The sequence below is a fragment of the Ambystoma mexicanum genome, chromosome 7p (genome assembly GCF_040938575.1).
Source record: "Ambystoma mexicanum isolate Mex_15411 chromosome 7p, UKY_AmexF1_1, whole genome shotgun sequence".
In the NCBI taxonomy this organism is placed as follows: Eukaryota; Metazoa; Chordata; class Amphibia; order Caudata; family Ambystomatidae; genus Ambystoma; species Ambystoma mexicanum.
The window spans coordinates 560,622,844-560,650,223 of NC_090939.1; positions in this window are offsets into that span (position 1 = coordinate 560,622,844).

The window sequence follows — 27,380 nt, forward strand, 5'->3', positions numbered from 1 at the left end:
CCCTTGTTTCCTGTAGCCCCAGGTTTTGGGAGACTAATTGTGAGTCCTTACTTAATTTTCGCCAGAATCACTAAAATGAGGGAGATCACTTCTGAGGCTTTGGTAGGCTTTAAACCAATGCCTGGGACAAGTGAGATCACTCCTGAGGAGTTGAACAGCTTTGCAACAATTACTGAGGTGAGGGAGATCACTCCCAATGCGTATTCCACTTTGCTTTCTCTAACCACAAGTACTGTTATGAGGGAGACCACTCTAAGGATTTCGTTTTTCTGGTTAATATTAAAAATATTACTGATATGAGGGAGACCCCTCCGAAAGCTTTCTTCTCTTTGATTGGTTTTAACACAATTACTGAGATGAGGGGGATCACTCCCGATGTCATGATTAGGTTTGCATGAATTACTCAGATGAGGGAGACCACTTGTGACGTTTTCATTAGCTTGCCAAGAATTATGGAGACGAGGGTGATCAGTCCTGATGCTTTGGTCAGTTTTAGAACAAATACTGAGACAAGGGAGACCCCTCCCAATGCATTTGTTATTCTCCCCAAACACCTACCGGATCAACCCTGAATCCCTTACCTCTTTCTTCCTGGGACCAAGTCGCCAGTTCTTCCTGGAACATTGTGGCAACTCCTTTGCTTTGGTCCTTCTCCACCATACTTTCCTCGCTTCTTTGAGCCTCGATTTGTTTCTACAGGGCCTCCAGTTCACCAGTATCAGTATTGTTAAGGGACCAACCGGTCAACCTCGCTGATGTCACGGCACCATTAGTTCGATCCTCTCTTCTGCATTGCTCAGGCCTCCTTCTAGTTCCCAGGGCTTTCTCTGACCTTCCAGCTGCATCTTCTCGAAGGAGGACTTGCCTCTCTATCTCATGTCTTAGTTGCTGGGTTGAACTTCCTGTGCATGTGTGTCTTCACACTGGATTCTCTTTGGTTTCCCTGATTCACCTTCAGGCAGTCAATTTTCTATTTTCATGGTCAGTAGCTTGGACCTCCCCATTGCAATTTCAAAGTCCATTGTTTGCATCAATAATGCACTCTTCAGTACTCGTCTGGGCCACCTCTTCTCAGTACTGTGGAATTAACATGAAATAGTAGTTTGTATAATTCCTATTATGTTCTTCTTCACAATATTTCCATAAGAAAATGAATACGTTTTATAGTAGGGCATAGTGTCAAAATAACATACAGTGGTACTAGCAGCAGCTTTTCTCCAGGTCCTTAAGGATTGTGAGTACTCCAAGGTAAATGGGTAATGTTATTCTACAATGGAAAAGGAGTCACCATCTCAAAGAGGGAAGTACCTCCCTATGTTGTGCTCCTGCTTTTTATCACCCCTAGGGGAAATATTGGGTAGCTGCCTCACCTCCCTAGCCTAAATGCGAAGGGCACCATCATGGGCAGAAGTGACATGATCCAATGATTCATCACAGTGCCTAAAGACAAGCTGGTGGCAGCAAATATATTTTTACAATGTTTGCGTTATTTCTAGTGTGTACATTTGTGTTTACTGGGTATGGTTGTGAAATGTGGCTAGTCCCCTAAAATAGCCATGCCATGCAATGTTCTATTGTTCTTTGGCCATATTGTAGTTTGGCCTTATTGCTGCCTTGCCAGGTCAGGAAATCCCATATACGGTCATGCACTTGCCAGGGAAAGGTGCTGCTTTCATGGGCTAGTGATTCCTTTGTGTGTGGCCCTGGAAGTGGTTGGGATATGTTATGTTATTACATTCATAAATCACAGCCTACACCGACAAGAGCATCATGGCGCTAAGAAGAAAGGATAGGCAGTGAAAGGGAGCTAAAACAGAAATGTTTTCAGGGCACAGCAAAAAGACAAATGGTCCCGGATGATGTGAGGGGAGAAGCAAAGAGAGTTCCCAAGCGGTGTATAAACTCCAATGCGGGATCGATTGAAATGGGGGACCGAGTTGCGCAAAGAAGCCGCAGAGCAACGAGAACCAGCTGGAAAATAGGGACATAATTTGGCCCTGCAAACACTCAGGTCCAGTTTTGTAAAAAAATATAAAAAGAGGAGGGGACGCACTAACAAATTAGATATAAACTGTTTGACCCTTTAAATAGCAAAATTAGATTCTCAATTGGATTTCAGGTGCAAAGGGGCAAATGTCACGGTAGGTAAACTGAAAAACAAACGACGTGTATCGCTACATGCCAGCCACCAATGCACTCTAAAGGGAACTAAGTCCCAATTTGGTCTGTTTGGCAGGTTCAGAGAATCAAAAATTCTAGATTGAACTCTAATCACTGCAGTTTTTTTGTATTTTGTATTAGTATTTGGTCTCTCTTTGAGGGATGAGTACAATAGGTCCGGGGAGGCCAATGGCTTCTCCCAGACAAGGTAATTTACTTAAATCAATGCCATTCAACATGCACATTCAATGTTCAACAAGTTCAAGAGATTATTTATGAAAGATTTTCATTCAAAACCGTTTCACCCAGTGTAACTAGAAAACAATTCAAAGAAACAGACTTTTTTTTTATAAAACAAATACACTCAGTGCTTTTAATTCAAACACTAGGTTTTTTGTTTTTGTCAAGACAACTTCACATAATCCTTAATGCTTTATCAATCTTGAGACAAAAATTACAACATAAAAAATAATTCACATTTTTCTGTAAACTGACAGTTTAAAATAATGTTGTTAACAAAGCCTTATCATTCAAAGCTTTTTGTAGGCACAATCATAAATGTCTCCTCGGCCCATATTCACAATGTTCACTTTTGTAATCATAAAGAAAAAGTCTTTAGGTTGAAAGTCACCAATCCCAAATAGCACCAATTATTCACTGTTCTGCCAACGCGTTTCAGACTGTACCAAAGTCCATCTTCAGGGCAAAGAGTGCTAGTGGTTGCAATGCCTTGGTGTATCCACACCTTAATTCCTAATGGGAAATGTAAAAAGGCTTTGCTATTATTGTTGTTATGCAACTAAACTGTGTTTTTCAATTAGAAACCCAAAATGTCACCAACCTCTTGATTCCACTGATGGGATCTATTACTTCGGTCTTGGCCACACTCTCATGTTGAAATATGACGGGGCACTGTCACACTTCTGTGTGGTAATTTACACCTCAGACGGGTTAATTCAAAGACAAACCTCTAGAAAAGAAGTAGAATCATTTGTAAGGTAGATTACACTTAAAAAAAACTCAAAGGTACTTGAAAGTGTGCACCCACAGTGTGTGAATCTACACATGCATAGCTCTATTCATTGAATGTCTAAAAGTTCCTTAGAGCCCCACCTAGACGTGCTAGACTGATCACCTGTGTACCAAGCAGTGTTCAATAAGTGACGGGGTAAGCCATGCGGCATGCACCCTCAAACCAAAGAGTGCCATGTGAGTAAATATTGGGAGATGGAAATGTAAGTTCAGTCAGTGGTGCTCATTTAGTTCACCCGAACCATACGAACCATACCCTACATTTGTTTCTCTTAATGGTATAACCTGCAGGTGAAAAAGAACCTTGCTGGCTGCAGACACTCATAAGGCGTGTGATATAAAGAGTGATGCTCATTTAGTTCACCCAAACCATACGAACCATACCCTAGATTTGTCTTTCTTAAAGGCATAACTTGCAGGTGAAGAACAACCTCTCAGGCTGCAGACGCTCATAAGGCGTGTGATATAAAGAGCAGATTATTCTTACCTCTACCCGGTGTCAAGTTAGGCTTCCAACGTTGGGCGTGAGTGGCTTGAACTCTAACCCGGATGTTGATATCCTATTCGCATCTGTCTCGCGCATGCGTGGAGAGAACGACTTGGTCCCATATGAGATGGGAACAGCGCTTCTCCGCGCATGCATACATTGTGTCTCCAACGTTAATCTGTATTAGTATCAAATATCTATATTAGCTATTCATACAGGATCTGATGACCCTTCAATACACAAGGGTAGTCTCTCCAAGGACCAACAAAATAACGGTAATCAAAAAGTGTATAGGTAAATGCACTTCTCTGCGCAAATGCGTTCATAGCGATTGCAGCGTTATTCTGCATATCTGTCATGATCTGCATGAGCTGTTTGTGAGAGGTCAGATGACCCTTTGATTCATATGGGTTGCCCATGGCAGTCAACAAAAGATGTTACAGGAACCATAAGTCACTGCGTAACAGCTTAATCAGAACAGATATAACGACCACAAGAACAGGAACATCTACGCACAAATGGACCATACCGTGCCTGAATTGTCAGCATTGCAGTAATGTTATAAAAGGGAACACCATTAGACACCCACACACAGGTAAATCCATCTCCCTTAAACACTCTTGTACATGCGACTCATCCAATTGTTATCTATGGTCTTAAATGCCCTTGTGTCCTATTCTACGTAGGTATGACTACCAGGAAGGCTAAAATACGCTGGGCGGAGCACAAATCTAATATCAGTTTGAAGAGTCAAAAGTCACCTGTTGCGATACATTTCTCAGAAGCTAGACACTCAGTAGCGCAACTTAAATGTGTTATACTTGAACAGGTAAAACTGAGCCCTAGAGGCGGGGATATAGTGAGGAAACTACAACAGAGGGAGATTGTCTGGATTGACTTACTCTATTTTCTCAGCCCTAGGGGCATGAATGTTAAATTTGATTTGATGTGTTATGTTTAAAAACCTACACTAGGTTTGCACATTGAAGCAACAGAGACTCAGATTATGAACGTTGTTCGGTATCCTGTGGCAAGTGGAACCCAAAGACGGCAGATCCATGTAAGTAATTAAGAGTGTAAATAGGGTGGCACTTACAATTTGTACTTTTAAGTGTAACCGGACTGAAAAGACAGAGGTTGATGGATCAATACAGCCTTTTGAGGCTAAGGACGAAATAGGTGTGGATTTCCATTCCATTAGACATAGTATGCAAAATTATGATCTTCTTCATGGAGATTGTGACCTTGGGCACCCTGGGGCCAGAGCAGATTTCTTCTGCATCATCCCCACTCTCCCAGACGATGATCCATAAGCAGTTACCTTTATCACAACTGGTAACTTAATAATCGGATAACCCAAAAAGCTGAATTTATTGGCAGGATTTGCTATGGATAGCCCATGTAGTAATAGGACCCTGGTTTTCAAATGCAGACTCGTGGCAAAGCATGAGTCCACTGGGTATAGGGTATCTTACGCAACGTAATTCAGTATAGCTTCCCCACATTTTGAGGGGTTGTCGATTATGAGCAAATCATTATTTTGAAATATTTTTGGATTACCTTCAGGTACATAATCTTAACATCTTTTGTTGACCGCCATGGGCAACCCGTATGAATCAAAGGGTCATCTGACCTCTCACAAATGGCTCACACAGATCATGACAGATATGCAGAATAGCACTGCAATCGCTATGAACGCATGCGCAGAGAAGTGCATTTACCTATAGACTTTTTGATTACCATTATTTCGTTGTTCCTTGGAGAGACTATCCTCGTGTATTGAATGGTCATCAGATCCTGTACGAATAGCTGATATAGGTATTTGAGACTAATACAGATTAACGTTGGAGACACAATGCACGCATGCACGGAGAAGCGCTGCTCCCATCTCATATGCGACCAAGTTGTTCTCTCCACGCATGCGTGCGACAGATGCAAATAGGATATCAACATCCGGGTTAGAGTACAAGCCACTCACGCCCGACATTGGAAGCCTAACTTGACTCCCGGTAGAGGTAATAATAATCTTCTCTTTATATCACACGCCTTATGAGCGTCTGCAGCTTGCGAGGTTGTTCTTCACCTGCAAGTTATGCCTTTAAGAGAGAAGAATCTAGGGTATGGTTCGTATGGTTAGGGTGAACTAAATGAGCACCACTCTTTATATTACACGCCTTATGAGTGTCTGCAGCCAGTGAGGTTGTTTTTCACCTGCAGGTTATGCCTTTAAGAGAAACGAATGTAGGGTATGGTTTGGATGGCTCCGGTGAACTAAATGAGAACCACTGAGTCAACTTACATTTCCATCTGCCAATATTTACTTACAAGGCACTCTTTGATTTGAAGGTGCATGCCGCATGGCTTACCCCATCACATATTGAACACTGTTCGGTACACAGGTGATCAGTCTAGCACGTCTAGGCGGGGCTCTAAGGAACTTTTAGACATTCAGTGAATAGAGCTACGCATGTGTAGATTCAGACACTGTGGGTGCACACTTTCAAGTACCTTTGAGTTTTTTTGAAGTGGAAACTACTTTACAAATTATTCTACTTCTATTCTACAGTTTTGTCTTTGAATTGACCTGTCTGAGGTGTAAATTACCACACACAAGTGTGAATGTGCCCCGTCATATTTCAACATGAGAGTATGGCCAAGACCGAAGTAATAGATCCCATCAGTGGAATCAAGAGGTTGGTGACAGTTTGGGTTTCTTATTGAAAAACACAGTTTAGTTACAAAACAACAATAATAGCAAAGCCTTTTTATATTTCCCATTAGGAATTAAGTTGTGGATACACCAAGGTTATGGAACCACTAGCACTCTTTGCCCTGAAGATGGACTTTGGTACAGTCTGAAATGCGTTGGCATAACAGTGACTAATTGGTGCTGTTTGGGATTGGTGACTTTCAACCTAAAGACTTTTTTCTTTATGATTACAAAAGTGAACATTGTGAATATAGGCCGAGGAGTCTTTTATGTTTGTGCCTACAAAAAGCTTTGAATGATAAGGCTTTGTTAACATCATTGTTTTACACTGTCAGTTTACAGAAAAAAATGAATTATGTTTTATGTTGTAATTTTTGTTTCAAAGATTGATAAAGCATTAATGATTATGTGAAGTTGTCTTGACAAAAACAAAAAACCTAGTGTTTGAATTAAAAGCACTGAGTGTATTTGTTTTATTAAAAAAGTCTGTTTCTTTGAATTGTTTTCTAGTTACACTGGGTAAAACGGTTTTGAATGAAAATCTTTCATACATAATCTCTTGGACTTGTTGAACATTGAATGTGCATGTTGAATGGCATTGATTTAAGTAAATTACCTTGTCTGGGAGAAGCCATTGACCTCCCCGAACCTATTGTACCCATCCCTCGAAGAGAGACCAAATACTAATACTAATACAAAATACATAAAAACTGCAGGGATTAGAGTTCAATCTAGACTTTTTGATTCTCTGAACCTGCCAAACAGACCAAATTGGGACTTAGTTCCCTTTGGAGTGCATTGGTGGCTGGCGTGTAGCGATACACATCTTTTGTTTTCCAGTTTTGTAAAAAGCCTGATGGACAATACACAGAGGGATAGACTGGTCCCACTCCACATCTGTGTTGCCAGAGAGTCTTGCTGTAAGACATGAATGGAACCAATAGTTGTACCTGATTGGACAAATACCGGCTGTTTGAATGGTGCAATATCCTTACCATTGGTGGGCTTGGATTTGTTTCCAGTCTTGATTTTGGATAGGAAGAGGACTTATGCACCATTTTCTTCAAATCAACGTTGGTACTCAAAATCCCTCATAGACTAATAACTGACTGAAGATCGAAGAAAACTCCTGAAGAGGCCTGGCATCCCTTCCTGCGCCTGGCCCGGTGAAGCCCTGCTGGACTACCTGATCTCTGAAGAACATGGACTAGTGGTACTAACCAGTCTCAATGCCTTCCCAGCCATCCTAAGCCTTGGAAAGTGTTCCTGGACCACCAGCTGGACTGGCCACCTCTGTCATGGGCTACTTTGCCTGAATTTGCCATAATTGTCACTGTTCAGCATTTGCCACTGGAACTGTGGTGGTTTCCAACTTGTGGTATAAGTCACCTTCCCTGTAAATTGGAGCCTCTCCGACTCATAGCAACCTGTTCTGGAGAAGCTTCTTCAAGCACGACACGAAGGATACCTGCCATTGCCTGTGTTTGGTAGCTGTCACTGGAGCTCACCTTCCTCCATGCTGGGAAGTGTCATGAAGTGGCCTGCATCAGTGAACCTCGCATATCTTCATCACCACGGGTTGCCTCTTGCATCTGGTAATGATAATAATAATTCTTTAACCTGCACCTCTGGGCACCTCTCAATGGAACCAACAGTGGGAAATCCAACCTCCAGCGATCCCCAGTCAGCCCATCAAGTAATCTGGGAAAATTGGAGTCAGGGGGTTTAGTAAATACAAAACATGCCTCTCCCCCCATCCTACTTAGGATAACAGTGAGAACCAGACCCTTTGTATCCTAACATTGCATCCACTGCCTTTTGGTCATCAAACCTGTGTTTTACAAACTGACAATAGGAACACCATTTTCTTACCTAGTAACTTTGTTGCATCTCCTCTTTTGAACAATCACCAACACAAGCAACTTACCTGTTAACGGTACATTGGGGGGGAAGCATTGTGGCTCCTGCGACTTTTGGGCACATGCCCCATTCTTCTTAGGGATTTGTAAGTAAGGCATGGTATCAAAGTAAGACAGACACAAGTGACCACATTTCAAGGGTGTTTATTGAACCTTAAAAAGGGTGTGATGAATGCCAACCTAAGCCTATATCTAAGATGGGCGAGAGCTATGATCATAAAATAATAATAATGTAGTCCTAGTGGAGTCTTGTCAAAATTAAAGGGCCTATACTCAAAATCCTATTGCCAATCCTTACCGCTAATTTACAAATAGTGTGGGGAAATGTTCATGAAAAGAAAGAAGTGTTCACAAAATGACAAGTCAGGATGTTCAGGCCGTTGACCTCCCTTCCTCAGGTTTTCAGCACGGGACAAGGCGGTTCACTCGAGTATAGCACACTCTTGGGCTTCTTCGGCACGAGGACACAGTTTTGTTACAAGCACGAGGACCTTCTATGCCCAGGTCTCTTACTTAAAAAAAAGATCCCCCTCAGTCGGACACAGATACCCTTTTCCCAATTAGTCTCCCTCAGCCGGGCTCAGTCCAATTGCAGTTTGCTTTAGCTATCGAAGACTTTTGAATGTGCACAGGGATTGGCTTGACCCGTTGCAGGACCACTTTGATTTCCCAGTTCAGAATGTTTACACTCTTTTTTGGGTACAGTACAAAGTCTTTCAAACAGGCACCCATGTTGTGCCTGACCACTCTGTATACTTCTTCTTCTTCTTGTTAGAGTGACTCTAGATATCCGGAGCCGGTGATTTCCATCTAATTACATCATGTTCGCTAAAATAAGCACCAATCAGGTAACCATCCTCACTAGATCTCGTCCCACTTCCCCGTCTCCCGCACAAACTGAATCAGGAGCATACACTGATCATCCACCACCCCACTTTTCCAACTGACCAGATCAGATAACCCCTGTACAACGACCCCAATGCCATTCATACTGACTCTGAGTGATTCCCGCTGAACATTAAACCTCACACTGTCTAACATTTAATGAGACACCATCTCTGGGCACTCCCAAGCCTCACATGCCGCCGATGCACTCTGTATACGGTATATATCTGCCTTGGTTTACAAAGGTTCAGGTATTCCTTGGATACTCAATTACATTTGTGTCACTCACCATGCACACCTTGTACTTTGTTCTTTGCAAATTTCTAATCCAATGTTGCTGCTTTCAACTTTGTTTCTAACACAGACCTTTCTGCTATCAGTCTCCATAACTCACTGCCTGAGCTGACTTTACTGGAGCGGCTTTCTTGTCAGAGCTAATGACAGTACCATGGCGGCAATCGCTACTCTCCACCACGGTTGTCGATGCTGGAAAGCCCCGGGTACCTTTGACACACAATGCACCTTTCTTCAGCTTTATCGCTGGGTCTTATGTTTCTTATCATCAAGGTTTTATGAAAGTAGCAGTTTCTTTCCTTTGAAAAGGCCAATTGAAATCCCCTCCTTCCAACCCTCTCTGGTCTCACCGTCTTTCTCCTTGTATTAAACTGCCATCTCGGAAATTGCTGTTTCCTTGTATGTTTTGCCTTGCTGTCTTCGTACTCTGCCTTTTATCTGTGTTGGGAAGTGTGATGGTAGTCACGAGTGCTAATTATCAGTAATTGCCTGACTCTGCCTGACTCTTGTGTTTGGACATGTAAGGTATACTGCTTGGATGTTAGTCCATTGTCGCTCGCAGTGACCTGTCCGTGAGAAAGTGTCTCTGGAAAGGGGGGGAGTTAATTTCCTAGGTGTCCCACTTTCACTCCCCGAGGACCCCTCATCCAGGTGATCCTACCACATTGGTACAACCCCAGGAACTGGATCCAAAAGTGATGGCCGTGTCCTGGCCACCTGGGTGACAGATCCTCAGGGACTACAGGTTGAGACACCTTCAGGTTTCTCACAGATTGGACTGTTGAATTTAGGGAAATTCACTTGTGACTAGGTTCCATCTTTACTGCATTCATTGACTTACCACTTGTAGTGTTTAAGTCATTTGGCTGTGTTTAAGAACCTATGATGAATGTTTATATGTTTATTATTGAGTAATTTGCAATAATATCACCTGCTTATTTCTTTGTAGTGCGTGTTTAAGGCCTAGAATAAATATTTGTATTTGTAGACATTCCTGTCTAATCTGAATTATTGTTTGATTTACTCTGTGGACTCATTGTGGACCCCCGACCCAGGAAATGAACGCACAACTAAAAAAGACTGGGAAGTAGACCAGAATATAGAAAAGTGCAGGGAAGTAGAGAGGCGTCTGAATGGGACCAAGACCCAGGTGTACACGTCCCCATAGAAGGACAAACTGGAAACAGGAGAAAGAGATGGGTCAGACTAAATTAAACCTGAGATAGAGGGCCTTAGATAATAAAGGGGAGTGTGAGGTATCCCATGGGGCCACAGGGCAACAGAGGCACATGGTGCACAACCTCCCTTGGGTGGGCCTGTTCTGGTTGCTGCACACTGAGCTGTGCTAGGGGGGAAGGCATGAGAGTGGCAATTGGTCTGAACACTGTGGGTGGAGAGGGTGCTGCCACTGATGACCTGTTGAGGACCCACACCTCTGCACACAACATAAGAGTGGTCCATGTAGCACACCAGAATGTATGACAGGGGAAGGGATATGGGGGGCAGGCAGTCAAAATGGAGAGGGTAGGATAGGGTACAGCCGTTAACCAACCCTAATAATAAAACTCATTGTTCTTAATACACCTCTCAAACTCTGAACTAAACACAACCATACCTCTCCAGCACAACACACCACACAGATTTTACCACAGCACAACAACAAAACAATCCGCACATAGCCTCACCCAACAGCACCTGGCGGCTACCAACTTAAAAACACACCTATGCTCACCGAACAGTGTATACTAAACTGAAGCTGCCAACAGCACATCACAGCCCTCTTGCTCTTTCCTCCTGCTTCATCCTACTATCCAATCTCAGCCCCACTTGCTTTTCAGATCTGCAAGAGCACCAAGAAAGCACACAGGTGGCAAAGTGTGCTGAACAAGAACCTTTAACATAGCATAACATAAATCTACACGCTTACCTTGATAGAGTCTGGCTAACCTCTCAGAGTTCCACTGTTCACTATAGCCAGGGGGACTTCCGGTATCTGTCCACCAGGCCAGATTTTAGAAATCTTGGTCACCCATGCATAAGGAGATGCTCAGTATGGCATGATATTGAGTTTTCCAAACCTAAATGGAAGATCTAGGATGTCCTGTATGTATGGGCCAACAATATCAGTTATGATTAAGTCATAGTGGGTGGCTAGGCATGTGAATAATTACCCTGATCAATGTTATCTTAAAGTTGCATTTCTACAGCTTGTTCACAGATTGTGATAGTGAATGGGGTGGCATATAATGGTGTGTGTGATGAATTCAAGGAGGTTGGGACTATGGTTGTGTGCCTGCTATGGACCACCCTCCCTAGCGGACATGGCGTGCGGAATTCCAGTGGGGTTAATCCACCCTCTCTTTGAACCTTCCTCAAGATATATACAGAGAAGAAGGCTAGGTCAGAACAAAGCCACCAAGACATTCTAGATTGCTTGGGTAGTAGTCCCACCAATCGCGCACTCCCTCATTACACGCTTCAACCTGACCGGGAAGAGGGAGACCTGGGAGCATTATTTACTCATTTTGAGAGATTGGCAACCAATTTCAGTGGAACGATGCTCTGAAAACTTACTACTTGGCTCTAATATTAAAAGGAGAATTACAACTTTACTACCAAAACATCAAATGAAATGTGACTACCGCTGTTAATGAAATAAGAAGAGCTGTCTTAGAGACGGTAGGACAATCTAAATCAGTGAAAGTTCGAACCAGCCAGCTATTGCCCAATGAGGCCCTGACGGAACTAGCTTGAATGGTCCTAAACCCTGCCTGTCAGTGGTTGAGAAGTAAACATTTGCCACAGGTTCTGGAGGCCGTTGTATTAGAACAATATATCAATGCTTTACCACTACCTCTTCAGAGGGCAATGTTACAGCAACACTGACCTATATACAGATGGCCTTCCTAATCACCCAGGCTAATTATGAAGACTATACATTCATTCAACAACACCAGCAGAAAGCTCTGATTCCCAGGAAAGATCATCTTCCTTTGGGTAGGGATGTCCATCCTTACCCAATTAAGGGATGAGATGTTTAACTTTCCTTTCTGGCCATACAAATAGAAGAGGCAATCTGACGATCATTATCTTCAGCTCCCACAAAACCCTATGTATTAAATGACGAAGGGAGTATCAGGTCAAGACTAATTTCCCCTACTGTCCTCACCCACCTCCAATCCAAGGAGAAGGGACCCTTAACCTGTATGTATCCCAAGCGTAAAATAAAGAAAACTATTGAGATAAATTGGACAGATATGGAGGAGTGGACTGACTAGAAAGAGCCCCAAGAGACAAATCTGGAAGTAGCAGATGTCCTATTGTGTCATGATGGACCCTTCGAGGCCTGGGAGAAGGTACGAGTGTATAATACTGGGTCGAAGCTTTAGTAGTCTCCAGCAGCAAGCAGACTGCATTCTGGTTGAATTTAGTGGATCCTGACAAGTGAAACATGGGGGACAAAGCACATTCATTTGCTTCCATGGTGATACAGAGATCTACCCCAAAGTCCAATTTACCCTAGAAGACAGGGGGGATTGAAAAAACCTTAAAGTAGCCATTGTCTCAGGTCTACCCAAGGACGTGATCAGCAGAACTGATTTTCCAACCTTTTCCTCCCCTTACAACTTAGGCCCAAAGAGGTAAAATCAGATAAATATTCCCCTTTATCATCATGGCAGTAATATACAGAGGGCAATGATGGATAACCATGGGTCTGGTAGAAAGGTGTTTTTAACTAAGTTGCACCGGAGGAAGAGAGCTTTGAGTTAAGGTCAAGGGTATGCTTTCCTGGACAAATGCATGAACATATTAAGGATTTCCTGACCTGGGAAGGCAGGAAGAAGAACGAACAACAAAAAGACCAAAGCACAGACAATAAATCATGTGGCACAGACATCATTGGACATCAGACTGTTTTAGTAGCCAAACCCGGCAACCACGATTGTGCCAACAAAAATATAGCAAAAATTGTAAAAATATATCTGCTGCCACCAGCTTGTCTTTAGGTACATTAACAAGTAACAAAAGATCCCATAGATAAGAGGCTCACGTGATACAAAAGAAACTTCCGTTGAACTGCATTGTAAAATGATGTGTACACTGTTAAAAAAGTTACCAAAGAAGATGAAAAGTAAAAAGACAAAAGTACTGACAGCCTAAAGGACTAGCCAATTTCCTATAACAAATTAAAAAAAGGCCAGGGAAGTAAAGTTGGAGGCTTCACTTCTCTGAAAAAAGTCAGCACAGTATAGGCAAAAAGTGTGCATGTCTTTAGAATATGCAGGGAAATTGCCTAAAAGAGAAATCTTTCCTAACACTTGGCAAACTGCAAAAAGTGCAGAGCAGGCTAACCAATTCTCTTTTCAACAAAAAATATGTTTAGATGTACTCTTTGAGAGTCTGTCCTCTTCCCGTCAACTGGTGTGACCAGTAAAGTTCCAGTGCCCCTTGGATGATCATAAATATGCATGTCAGACATGTAGTATTTGTATTGTCTATGCAGAATGTAACAGCAAAAGTAGGTGATTAATGATTAATTATTGAAATGCAGACAACATAGTCGGACAGCATTCTATCTTTAGTGTCAGCGGTATATCTCAAATTGAGCACTTATAAAACTGAATTTAACCTATTTAATGGCAAGAGGTAATAGCTCAGATTTAGGACTGGCTTGACAAAATTTACCTTGATAGCATAACGTATACCTGGGATGGAGACCCAAGCCTCTCGGATTCTTCAATATCTCCAGGGTTTCCATCCAATTTCAGGTACAAATTGAGCTCCCTCTGCAGGATCAACATATATCTTCGGCCTACCATTCCACAAGTATAGCCCTTACTCTTCCTCACAGTAAAATCGACATCTCTATGCTCCCAGCCCTCTAAGACTCCATCCTTGCCCTTTAAGGTCATCCTTCAAGCAACTGCGATGTAGCCTGGAATGCTCTTTTAGGCTTGTGACCTCTGACTCCTGCCCTGTCAGACCAGAAATAATTAGGACAAACTCACCGGACAGATGCACAGATACACACAGGGGTCCTGTTGCATGCAAGAATGGGCTGCAAAGTCTCCTACTGCACTAGACTTTTCAGCATATCTCCTTTCTTTTTACAGAAATAGGTGCAAATAGCTCCCTCGAAGCACCCCTTCCAGACCATACATCATGACATGAGATACGAGACATTGCAGGGCTAATTTGCCGATCCGGTGTGAACAACACATATCTTTTCAGGGATGGGAAATAGCTGAATGATGTATACTTCAAGGCAGGGAGATCAAAATCCTTGCTGATCATGCAGCGAGAACCAAAGAGAAAAGATGCAGGGCAGAGGGATAACACAGTGATAAACAGAAAGAAAGATCAGAGTGATAAAAGCGATAAAACTGCATTGCAAAATGAGATGTGTATGCTCCATTTATAAATGAATGGTGCATGTTATGTTAGCCAGACCCTTCACGCTCCCCACAACAGCATGTCCCAATTTTGGACAGCAGATATGGATCAAATCAACACAATGCACAAGGTTATTTATGAATTCTCATTATCAGCACTGCATAATGCTTAAAACATTCTGCATTATCCAACACGTCACCTACATGAAGAAGGCTGGCTCTAAATCTCATCTTCTCTGAATGCACCTCCACCAAACCCATCAACACATAATCATGATGATGAAACTGATAATCTCAAAACAAGCAAAGTGAAGACAGTTCTCTCTTTCATTCCCTAAATTATTTAAATGACAGTCTGATATTCTTGAGCTTTGGCCCACAGAAAGGGGATGACTCTCAATTGCCTTCCTCCTACCCCTCTCATGAAATGTCATGTGAGCTGTATGAATAGCTCTTCCAATTAATGTATATACCACCACTGATGAATACTGATGAATACATCCTGCAAAGGACATAAAACTCTGACACATGGTGCCTGACCAAGCCAAAACACTGGTGAAAGTCACAGAACACTATTTACCTGCTAAACTCAGAGCTTGTTGAGAATCTCTGTGGAACGTTGGTTCAATAATGAAAAGATGTAAGAAAAAATCAAATAAACTTTTTGGGAGAAAAGGTCCAGAACCCAGAGAGAAACCTTAAAGCTAAAGGGCTGGGTACTATTGTCTCATAAAGCCAAGCGTTTGGTGAGAACATCTAAAAAACACTTGTTTGATAAAGCCAAAAGGTTGACGAGGGTCTAGGGCAAAACGTCTTGGTAAAGCCAAGAGGCAGTGAAAGCCTCTGAAGAAATGTGTCTGACACAAAGAATAGGTTGGTCAGAGCATCTAAGGAAAAGATGTCCAACAAAGTACAGAAAAGTGAGGGTTCAACTCTCATTGTTTAATGAGAGTCAAAACCCCACTTGCCAAGAGAAAGAGGTAGAGAAGTACTAATAAGAGATTGTTTTTCTTTTTGGTAACGTAACATGTTATCTGACAAACTTTGTAATGTACCTACGTGAGCAAGGCCCCGATAAGACATTTCAAAGAAAGTTTTAAATTGAAACTTAAGTGGGGAGAATTTGCTTTTTTATATATTTTAAATTCTGTATAATGTTTTGTTTTACAATGCAGTGTTTAATGATGTATGTTAATGGAAAAAATGTAGAAAAGGCAACACGCTTTCCCGGTCAAGAGTTGTCTGATTAATGACAATTTACTATACATTTTAATCGTTTTTTTATGTATACTGAGTTGATGAGCAGGTTGGGAACGTGTGGCTAACAAGTTCCTCAACCTACACATACAATAATGGATACTGGTTGTACAAATATAAAAACAGGAATGTTTAAAATGTAAATACAACAAGATAAATGGTTTGCAACATTAAATACCAACAAAGAAAAGATAACTTTTGGTAGATGTCCACGTGGTGGATGGGATTCTTCAGTTTGAAAGTGGTCATTAATAAAGCACAGAACAACAGAAAGACATTAAAAAAAAACCTTAAGGACACAGAAGTTCAGCGCATTACATACTACACTCACCAAGGTCTCAGAATAAGTGCATCTGGGAGTTATTAAATGGCAATAAAAATGATTCAAGAAAAATCCCTCCATAGACTCTAAGCCTTAGTTGTCCAACTCCAGATCTCGAGGGCCTGATCCATGTTGGGTTTTCAGGAAATCCATAAAAAATATTCATGATACACATTTGCAAACAATGATTCTAAATGTATGCACATTTTTCCTCATGAATATTAATGAGGGATATCCTGAAAACCCTTCAGGATCCCGGCCCTTGAGTCATGGAGTTGGACAACCCTGCAAGAAGAAGCTGTCACATTTTGCCTGTAAAATACTAACCTTTTTTAATTTTAGCACAATCGTAACCCTGCTCTTCTTTACAAGAGTAAGGTGTGGGTTGCAATACTAAAAAGATATCAAACAGCTTTCCATCAGAATGGGACACATCTTCCAAAGAATGCCTGCACCTCCAGTTCTGCAAACCTGTACTTTGTATGCCCAACACAGGGGTGCAGAGCAGAACTATGGAGATGCCACTGCTGCTCAACATCCAAAAGCATAATTTAAAATGCTGGTGCTATATTAAGAGCAATAACCCAAACTCCAGGTACTGCAAGACCAAACGAAACAACCAAACAACACAACCCTTGAAACTAGCTCATGATCAATATATTAAGGAATTGTGTTTGTTCATCAAAAGTGGCCCACAGTTTAATAGCAAATAGGAAACATACAGATGTGTAGAAAGTGGTCAACAACTTAGAACTGGCCCTAAAGAAATAACACACAAAGTACTGTACATCAGATCTTGGACAGCAGAACAGGATAGAAGCTACAAGGTATTGGGGCAAACTTTAAACTTTTAGATTACCTAATTTTTGTAAAAAACAATACCAAAGCACAGGAAAACACACACTAATTACAGACTTAGTGACCAAAGTCTATAAATAGAGACTGTCTGACAGAGCTAAAAAAAAGAAGCTCATGGAGGACAGAATCTGTCATCAGTGTGAATTAGAAGTAGAACATGAGAGAAACTTTCCCATGCACTGTCCTGTATATAAAGAGACTTATGCCCACACAGTTTGCTAGAATAAGGAGGTCTTTGCTGCAAACACGATTCAACTACAACAATAAAACTGCTGGTGCACACAAGAGAAGATTAAACTGATGGGCATCACAGGGAGGCTTTCCCAACTGTGAACCTGGTTCAAATACAAGCCCAAAACCACAAGTTCCCACAAAAGAAGATCACACTGTAGGGCATCATAGGACGGCTTTTGCAAATTTGAACCCAATACAAATACAACTATAAAACTGCAGGAACCCAGAAGGATAGCAGCAATGCATGACATCAAAGAAAAGATATAACCACAGGCCACCAGATGTGACCAAAGGGAACCATCACCACTGTGAGCCTGATACAACCCAATAGAATCACCACAACAAAACTATAGGATACCACAAGTAGAGACAGCGACACAGGAACCCTCAAGGAAAGACCTAACTGCAGACCACCATAAATCTCAACAGGGAGGCTTTCACTATTGTGAACCCAATACAACTAATCACCTGAATTGAGTCACCTACCACCAAAGTTAGTCACCAAACCGGTATTACCCAAATTGACCTTTTACAATTGACCTTTTGCACAATTGATCTTTATATTATTTTAGTTGCCACCCGCATATATGTCCTAATTGACCTTCTAAATTAGGTCAATTCTCCTGAGGTCAATTCTTCGGAGGTCAGTTGTGAAAAGGTCAATTAATATACAACCACCAAACCACCAGGGTTAGTCCCTGACACTCTGGCATAGCCTTAGTCAGAGAGGCTAGCCCAGCCTGCCAGGGTTAAATGCTACCAGCAAGGGTGACCCACAGCTGCTATAGTACCCCCTGCCCCTGGGAAACCCAGCCCCTGGGAGAAGCCCAACCCTGTGATACCCCCCCAAGGATAGAGCCACCATCACAATAGCCTCCATCACAAACTGTACTGCACCAGAAAAGACTGATGCACACGGGACAACCAAAACAGAACAAACAAGGTGGAACAAGCTCAGAACCAGGAATGTGTCCGTTCCACACCCGGCAACAGACATATTCCAAGGGATAACACACCCACACGCTCAACGGAAAGAAGTCCACTCACCAGAACAAGATCAAAATTGCTCTACCTAACACCCTACTTGTCAACCTACCCCTCAATAGAACAACCATCTATCCTCAAGAACCATAAATTCATTAGCTGAATAACCGGAAACCTGGTGGAAAGATGGGAAAGATACAAAATCAATCTAGGAGGAAATGACACCAACACACCATTCATTACAAATACATGGTATAACAAAAGGCCCATCATTGTCGCCAGGAAGGCGGCCATGAAGAAGCCACCAATCCAATAAAACACTTGACAAAACTATTCAAAAAACCTGAAAAAGCAATCTGGTGGAAACAATGACCAACATCAACACAACAGGCCTCATTATAAGCTTGCTGGTCTAGTAACAACGGTACCGGTAAGCATGCCAGTAGCATTGTTACCGGACCGGCAAACTACGAGGTCTGCTCGTGGGTGACTTTCCGCCCGTTAGGTCTGCCCTGGCGGGCATACCAGCACCTGCAAGCAGACCATTTCGGATGCACCGGCACCATTCATGAATGGTGCCGGTGCATCCGGCCTCCCCATTCCCATTGAGTCCCATGGGACTCATATGGGAATGGAGAGCAATATTTTCTGGCACCCGGGAGTGAGCAATTCCCGGCTCTGCCGGGGCTCTAATACCCCAGTAATTGCACATTCACGGGCACCAAAAAAATAATTTTACCAGCACGGCTACCGCCGGTCTCATAATGAGTCCGGACCTCCCAAATATACTGCCAAAGACCAAACAGATGACAAGAAACAGAAAGATACACTTCAACCAAGTCAACCCTAATTAATATCCAAAGAAACTGCAGAAATATATTACCTTTTATGCGATGGAGCGAAAGACATGCTATTCCTCACAGAAACCTGCCTGACGCAAAACTACAAGGTAACAGTGCACAACTGCCTACCCAACAACTTCAAACTCAAGCAAGTCAATAAAGAAGGAAAAAGAAGATTAGGACTTGTGGTTGCATGAAAGGACCATCCAAGAATGAAAACAGCACCACAGTTAAATATGCCAAACTGCGAAGCACTCATCATACACCTAACCTTAGATGCCCAAACCAACCCAACATTTCCACTCATCTACAGGCCAATGAGCAATGACTTGACCTTCATAGACACCTTAATGGAAATCATCACCAACATTGCCATCAAACATGATCACCTGATCATACTTGTAGACTTCAACATATCGTTAGAAGAAGTGAACTCCAACTTACCCAAACACTAACTAATCAACTAGCGACAATGCATCTACAACAACTAGTGAAAGGAGCGACACACACAGCAGGTCACACACAAGATGCAATCTTCTGCAACAAAAACCTGGTAAAAACAGCACCTCAGATACAAGTCCTCTGGAGCGACAACCTCATTATACCATTTGTGATCCAACCACTACCAAGATAGACAACCTTCCAAAAAAAACTCCAATTCTGAAATGAAACTGGAAAACCATCAACAGTGTAGGTCTAAACATGAGACTGGAAGCCTCAAAACGGGCAATTACCATTCTAGACTCAGCCAGCATAGATGAAAAAGCAGACTCAATCACTAAAAAAACACTAGATTTCAACAGAAAAAACATTTCACCCCCAAAGAAAACAATGGCAAGGTAGTTCACATCACTTCTCAAAGCGCTGAACAAAAAACAACGGAAAACTAGAAAAAGAAAGGAGGCTAAAGAGCGACCAACACAAAAAAAACACATACCAGAGAAAGATTAGATTTATAAAAAAGGCAAAATACTCAAAGCAAAAAAGGCATACTACAATCAACAGATCAAAAAATCAAGTAGCACCCAGAAAGAAATGTTCAACATCATAAACAAAAGAAGAAACCAACTGTGCAGTAGAATCTAAAGCATTCCAAGAGCCAGATGGAATTTCCAATAAAAAATCTCAGACCCTAATAACCAGGTGAACTGACAAATTGCAGCTCACACACTCTCAGAATGTTTCTGTTACACAAAAGACTTTATAACTCGATGTACGTCAGCTATGACTTCATCGTACGTGGCAAACAATAAAACCTATTGGTGGAGTGATTGGTTAAGGGAACATATATACTTATATATGGTTTAGTTGTAACATAATTGGCTGTCTCTTATCTGGTAGGCATGCCTCGAACTACCTCTAAATATGTATAACACAGATTTGTAGCAGAATAACAGCAGCGAATTGGCTTCTGCAACATTGTACACTGCTACATAGGCCCTCAGGATTGGTTGGCATTCTCTGCCAACCTTGGACTTTGGACTTGTTAGCAGCACACGAACAAAACAAAACCCAGGTGTGGGGAACAACGTCAGATTACTACCCACTTGGTCAATTAGCCTACCATCTCTTATCACTTAAGCCCTAAATCAAGGCTTCTTCGTTGCAGTTGAACTTGCTGACTGTTCTCTTCTCAGGAATTTTAAGGGAGTATAGGGACATGACTATCTTCAGTTATAGCCTAATGAATAGGCCTTGTATTCGAGTCCTGAATCATGTGTGAGGAGACCACGATTTTGTCAATTTTTGCCTTTAATTTGATACTATTTAATTCAATTATACTGGGTGCTATTACTCCTCTTGGCCTCTGGAGACTTGATTGCTCCTTCCCACATATGTTTTCCGTGTCTTTAATTGTTCAATACTTGGCACTTGCAAATGTTTTCTTCTTTACTTAACCTAAAAGAAATATGGCATGCGTATGTAGCTTATCCTCTTTGATTTCGCTTGTGCCTTTCAATTATTGCTTGAAGTGGTATCCTTGATTCCAGGCCAATAGACATTCTTTGTTCCTTGCAGAAAGCTGTTTCCCAGCGCCTTTCAGTTCTGCAGCCTTGGTCTATCTCTGAGGTACTTTGGTTGTTCTTAACACAAGTTTGACGTACATTGTTTCATTATAATCACTCTAATTGCAGTATGTTTTCTTCTGCAGCAAGTCTTATCTACCATGCTTTGCTACGTATGTATATTTATTAGACATTTACTCACTTATCTTCTCATTGAATATGGTTTCTTCGTGTCTGCATACATGTTTCTCTTATTACTTCAGTTACATCTTTATTCATCAAATATTTGCATATCGTTTCAGTCCTACCTTGTGTCTCCTCTTAATGACGCCACTTTACTCAGGTTTATTTTCTCTTATAGCTCTTCTATGTCCAGTGGTGTATGTAGACATACTTCCACCATGTCAGTGCAAGGGTACATTCAGTATGGTTGAGTGCATAATGTCTCTCGTATCTTTGATGTAGTATTGGGACGATACTTGGTGTCACATACAGGGCTCACTTGCTGCTATTCACGTATGATGGAGGTGAGGGGGCTGGCACTAGGGATGACGTGTACATCTGCCTCTCTACATTCCCCCGCTGGTCGAGTCCTCAACCTCCTCCTCCTCCTCAATCTTCTTCATATTTTCTCAATGCTTTGGTTTCTTCAGAATCCATATCCGTTATATGCTCATTCACACTCCATGTAATGTGGCAACACTCTCCAGTCAGTTCACAGAATGCCCAACATCCCATATATTTCTTATGATCCTTGGGGTAGTAAACATTGTGCATGGGAGTACCAGGTGACTTCCTTTCAGGTGCTCACAGGTGGTGCTTTCGGTCTGTGTGTGCTCATTGGTCACAGCCTTCACATCAATCATTTTCTTCATCCCAATAGCTTTCTTTGCTATCTTCTTACATTGTCTTATAATTAGTCTTACAAGACAGAATCTTAGCAATAAAAATGCTAATAAAGTTCAAAGCAGCTTGAAGGCACTCTCCAATCAACTTGGAATCCACAAAAACAGGGACAAGAACCAGTCATCCTCCTCATTCTCGTCTACTTCTTCCTCCAGCTTTGTATGCAGGGTTGATAGCATAGTAATTGCCACTGTCAAGGTTCCATTTTCTCCATCATGAGTAGGTAGGCATGTGCAACAGGAAGGCCCAATCTTGGTGTACATGCCGCCTTCCAGTGCTGTAGTCAAGTTCAGCACATACCTGTTTTGGAGGATCATGAGTGTGATAGCCATCAATTGTTCTCGAATCACATTAAATCATATCCTTTGATCGTTGTGTTTATTTTTTGTAACTGTCACACCTTGTTATTTATAAGCACTTGGCGCTCACTGCAGTCTGTATTCCTGGCATGAATATAGCTGTGAATATCACTGCAGTCTTACTGAACAGTTTGTGCTCAGCTGCAATGTCATTGTATGCTTTTATGGATTTTGCTGAGAAAAAGTTCTCTCCAGCCGAAGGAGGTTGAGCGAACATTTCTTTCTTTGGTGTGTATCCATCTTTGGAAAATCCTCAATTTAGGGATCCCTTTGGGGAATCACCAATGCAAGAACATGTATGACCACGATAGAGCATATTCCTCCACAGTTAGTCACCAGCTGCATGTAAGCTCTGGATCCACAGGCATAATAGTGGCCCATCAGCACAGTAGTTCCTCCATTCATTCCTGTGACATCAATTATCTGCTTACATTCCTTGTTTTGTCCCACTTTGGTTGATCCTTTGTTTCTGAAGCACACTGTGGCATTCTTCTTTGGTAGTATGGACATAGGATCCTGCTTGATTCTTGACCCATGTTAGTAGTTTCACATACTTGGTCCATGATTTCAGGCATTCATCATTGATCTCTTGTACTATCTGCACTGGTGCTGTCATCAATAAGTGTGCAATAAGGCCCAGCATTCATTCTTAGCATGCTGTGCTGGTAGCTACTCATCCATTTACTAATAGATGAGGTCTTTCCTAGCATCCTGGCAATCCTAGTGTCTCCCATGCATCTGCATATCCTAATCTCTTTTCCTCAACAATCCTTCTGTGGTCTCCAATCACACCACTGAGGGAATACATAACCATCCTACTCATCCAGCTTGGGCACTTTTCCATTTGCTGTGTTTTTGTGTATTCATCTTCATATGCAAATGTATTTCTCAACCTCCATCTTAGAGTTGCCCATTTTACTTCAAATGTCCCTCTTGTTGTGCATGCTGCTAAATGACTGAGGCATCTTGTATATGTTTCTGTCTTGCAATAAATGTTCTGTCTGTGCTCATGGCATAAGGGATGAGAGAACACACGTAGCAGCTTTCGTCTGACGTTCTCCTGCCCGTTATTCTTCAAATGGAATGAATTATCAAGATATGTATGTATATCTTCATTATCTTTTCCGGCATCTCTCCTAAGTTGAATAATTTGTTCAGAAAGATCAAGGAAAATACTATTTGTGCTTTTGTAAGCATTATCTGCTGAAATGCCATAATAATTAGGAAGAAAAGACAGATCAGTGTACAAAATGAGATTACAATTAGTAGTCCAAAGAAACATATTGATTTTCTTGCTGGGAGTGATTCTCTTATATTTTGGAAATTTACATTCTAATAACTCAACTTTTCTCACAATGGCTAACCCCACAGAGGGGGGCATTTAGGACAGAGAATTATCATGATTGAAACGTTCAAGTGGTGATAACCCAGTGTTAGATTTTTTAACAGTGCATTTTGGGTAATTATTGAGGCACACACTTTATACCCTTCCTTTTGTATAACTAACATTCTTATAACTCAACATGTAATGCGTGTTACTTTAAAAATAAACACACTTTCCATATCAGAAACTGCAAAATGATTGCACTGATGATCCTGAAAATAATAGGGCTGTTTTTAAGATTTCCGAAAAATGTAACAATGTTCACGTGTCATCAGCTGGGTAAGTGCAATATGAAAGTGAAAACAACATACAAGAATGTGTGCAATGTTATTGTTATGGGTAACATAAAAGTGCAATGTTCTCTTCCTCTTTAGATCTAGTTCATCAATACATCTTTCCTTTTACCTAACTAAAATAGTTCTGGAACTGTTTTCAAAAGTTATTTATCCTTCTTCTCCTGATCCTACTTCGATTGACTTAAATTTCTTGATATTAGAATCTGATAACCATCCGGATTATTACTATCGTTTTATGTCTCCTAATTTAAACAAAATGAAAGTTTTATGAAGACAGATTCATAACCCCATACAAACGTGCACTTTTAATTCTCTGTTATCACCTTACTTTAGTGTCTTTAGTAAATGTAATTCATCTCAAGTTTACCCCATTTTGGAGTTTGCAACACATTCTTCACCTCGGCCTTGCCTCAAGAACAACTTACAATACTCTGCTTGGAGTTTAATGCGTGTCCATCTGTGCCCTTGGAACCAGGAATTCAGGCATCGCTCTCTCTCTCTCTCTGTCTCTCTCTCTCTCTCTCTCTCTATTAACCCAAAAATTCCTGTTACTCTATATATTTATACTTTCAATACAATCCCACCCCTTTATTTGCCACTTTCAATGCTCTACTTAAATCCTTTGCTCAGCTCAAGTCGCTCGGTATCGACCATTCCCTAATCGACCACTTTGCCATCTATACGCGGGCTGCCTGCAGTGAACGAACAGGAATTTCCTCAAAGGGGCACCTGCTGAATGTCTTATCATCACACATGTGTCTTTTTCTCCATTCTCCACAGGAAACTCTGCAGTCTTCTATATAATGGTGGAAGATATTAAGCATTCTGAGAGTCTAGATCTCGTCCCAGGAGACTGGATCAGAACCATCAGCACCACTACCAAAATGTGCAGTAGCACTTGGAGTGTTCCAAGTGCCATATGAAATTACCAAAACATGATCTCAGTCTCAGATAACGGGACTCAAGGAATATGGCAACGTACCACTTTATTATCAGCTCAAATAAAGTAGGGAAAGTTTGTGGACAGACAAATTGCAGCTCACGCACTCTCAGAGCATTTCTCTTACACAAAAGACATTATACCTTGATGATAACATCATCCTACAAACAATAAAACGTATTGAGTGGAGGGAAAGGTTAAGGGAACATATATACATATATTCAGTAAAAAAGGACGTTATGGTTCCAAGTAAAACCGAAAACCCCCTGAAATTCGCCAGGTATGGTAAGCTAAGCAACCATAACTCTCGCCACAACTGTGCACTGCTAAGACTAACACCCAGGACATCAAAGATGGCATCACAAATGGCATTAATGACATCACTGATGACATTCAATGTCTGGCTCCCTCTTTTCTCCTTTACTGACATATCTAGACCAGTAACAGTCAGGAACTAAAAATTCAAAAAGTAGTATATTTGTAGACTTATACTTCACATATGTTCTTACAGTAATTCATGTCGAGTTCACTCACAGCATATGAAACATATACATAGGGGAAAACACAGACTTGGAAGACAACAATTCTTTCTATGTATGAATATTATCAGTAAGGTTATCAACACTTATAGTTCTGTTGTATTTTTATTATTGTACTTTCCCTGGATATGCTCATATTTGTATACATTGTACTCACACTACTTTCCTTAGGGACCAGTCACATTATGTGATAGTTAAACATAGGGAAGTAGTAGCTTTGAAGCAGAGCGATAATTTCGGTGCATGAAGATAAACAGTTTGATTATGAAGATTGTCTGGTAATACTGCTGTTTTCTTGTTTATTTCATTTTCCCTGCATATGCTCATATTTGTATGTGTTGTTGTCTGTTTATGTTTTGTTTACAATAATGCAATTATGTAGTAAGTGGGTTTTATTAGATACTTATTACATGTTTCACAGTACGCCAAACTGCAATAAGAAAGCATTTATCATTTTACTATTCAACATGGCAAGATTATTAATATTGCACCTCCATCATGTATGCTGCATACAATGCCTATGTTTCTACATGAGTAGCTTAGTATACCGGAAAGAACTTCATAGTAGAATGCTATTTGTATCAATGCATTGCTTAATGCACTACGTACCTCATGATATTTATTCCAATGATCCTTGACACTTTTTTTAATCAACATTACAATAAGAATCCCTTGTACTGAATTTTCATGAAAAGTAAATGTGCATGTGATGTCATCAATGAGGTCATCAATGATATTTGTTATGTCATCTTTGATGTTCTGGGTGTTAGTCTTAGCAGTGCACTGTGGTGGCGCGCGTTATGGAGCCGACCTTCACTCAGCATGGGAGCCAATAGCCCTTCAGACCATAGTGGCATTAGAAATATTTTTTTAAAAGACATCAATTGTTTGCTACCATTCACCAATGTGGGCTACATTTCTACGGATTTACTTTGTTCCTCTGGAGAACTTCCCACTCTCCCACCAACTCCCACAGCCATGCCACACCACCTGTCAGCTCAGCTATCTCCTTTTCACATGGCAAATCACATAAACATTTTTCGCAAGGAGCAAATCTCGAGCCCTGACAAAATGTGCCCGTACGAGAATGTCCGAGCAAGCCCTGCTATAATCCCCTCCGCCCAGGCCACTGTCCCCTGACCCCATGACCGCAGTTATGTTTTAGAGGCCTATAATTTGCACACGTGTCTTTGTACTATCCCACTTTGGGTCACTAGCGAGGTGAAAGGTGTGGGGGTCTTGCCACCTTACAAATACAGAGACATAGTAAATAAGTAATGGTAATGCATTTACGTTATAATGCAGATGTACCAAAAACAACTGCAAGCTAAGTGGATACACACATGGTAAAGTATCACTTGGTAGGTAAACCTTCACAACAATAGGCATAATCTACCATGCAGGAGCCACAACCAATGCAGGTCACTACACTACATATATTAAAAACAATTGTGCATGGGTCAAATGTAATGATACTAACATTACTGTAAAACAGAGTTTACCAGAAAATCTTGTAAACGCTTACTTAATATTCTTAAAACCAAAATATACTAACTGATCTGTGCATGAACTT